Raw genomic sequence first — 1,765 nt, 5'->3', positions numbered from 1 at the left:
CTTGTAAATAGCTGTCTTCATTATCACACAGCCTTCTCCCTGTGTCTATCTTCTAAATCCCCTCCCATTTTTTCAATGTGGACACCAGTTATAACAGATTAGAGCCCATTCTAATGATGTCAACTTAACCTGATGATATCAACAAAGACCCTGTCTCCAAGTGAGGTCATGTTCTGACGTAATGGGTTAAGAATTTAACATATAAATTTTTTTTTTCTAGGGGGATGAGGAGACACAATTCAGCCCATAACATTCACCAAAAGGCCTTTGCCTATGCTATCTACTCCCTCTGGACCTCTTTGGCATCCTATTTCGCCTGGTTGCCTCTATTTATTCTTCCTATTTTATTTCTACTATCACTTCATCAGGGACGCTTTACAAGTCTAGATCAACTTCCTTTCCCATTCAACCTCTTAGAATCTCTGTAGTCAAACATTTATTAATATGATTTTTTTCACTAAGGGCCTCTCTCTTCCTGCTAGACTGAAAGATCTGTGAGAAGAGGGACCAGGTCATTGTCAGCACATCCCAGGGGCTTCAGATATGCCTGTCCAAATCTATTGAAGGAAAGAACTGAAGGTAACTGAACGCTCCCAAAGACATTTACAAACAATGATAACCTATTAACACCACCATTCTACAAAACTAATTTCTGCAATAACAACGGGGCCAGTTCAAAGTTTGACCCTTAAAACTGAGGATATCTTGCTTTTTTTAAAACTCACTAAGCACATGTCAGACGGGAGCTGCCTGGCTGACCAGAATTTGGAAACTAATTTTCAGGGGTCTCTATCAGATCCTCGCTCCACTGCAGGCTCTCACCCATGCCATTCACTAGCACTAGTGTGTGGCTCCTTCCATCCTCTTGGGAGGCCTCTGATGCCATCTGAGTTTATGGTTCAGGGTAACGGCTGTAGCAACCGTCCATGCCATCATCTCTGCGTGTCCTAACCTGCCTCCCTGAGACTACTGTCGTGTACACCATGTAACTTAAGCCACAGGTGGGATCCAATCAGCAAAAGATCCCTTTCTGGCATTTCCAGGAGCTCCCTGGCTATCGCGGAGTGATAGGCCGGCTCCTTCTTAGACGTCCTCTCGTCACGCGGGGCAGGACTTCACCAAAGGAAAGGCCCAGACCCAGAGCTCCGCGCCTCCACCGCCGGACTCGGACAGGGTGCACCACCTCTATACAGGTGTATTCCACAGGTAGACTGGGTACAGGGCCAAGGAGCAGGGAGGCTCATCCGGCAGTGCCAGGTGCGGATGGAGGATCCGTCTACGCCGTCTCTCACCTTAGCCTAGCCGGTGGGACCAAACCACTGATCTTGCTGGGTCACGGGAGCGCGGAGCCCCACAGCTCCGCCCGCCACCTCCCTCTCACCGCTTCCTGGACAAACCGCCCGCTGCCAATCAAGTTGTGTCGGCGGAAGTCGTGCCGTAATCCGCGCCGCGGACGTCGTAAAAGCGCCGGTTCCCCTAGCGACGGCAACGCGAGGAAGATGGCGGCGCCGGCGGCGGCCGAGTCGGCGGGCCTAAGACCCGCTGAGCCGGCTCACACTGACGAGGCGGTGGAGCTGAGCCGCGCCCTGAGCCGCCTGCTGCCCGGGCTGGAGGCGGACAACAAGCTAGGCCGGCGGCGCGCGCTGGAGGCCGTGCGGCACGCGCTGGAAGAGGAGGCAGGGCTAGACTCCGACCCCGCGGCCTTCCAAGGGCCCTGGACGCGCCTGTTGCTGCCGCGCCTGCTGCGCTGCCCGGCCCACCCCGC

Source organism: Tupaia chinensis, unplaced genomic scaffold, assembly GCF_000334495.1.
Source record: "Tupaia chinensis unplaced genomic scaffold, TupChi_1.0 Scaffold145208_1, whole genome shotgun sequence".
NCBI lineage: Eukaryota > Metazoa > Chordata > Mammalia > Scandentia > Tupaiidae > Tupaia > Tupaia belangeri.
Note: the sequence above shows the minus strand (reverse complement) of the source record.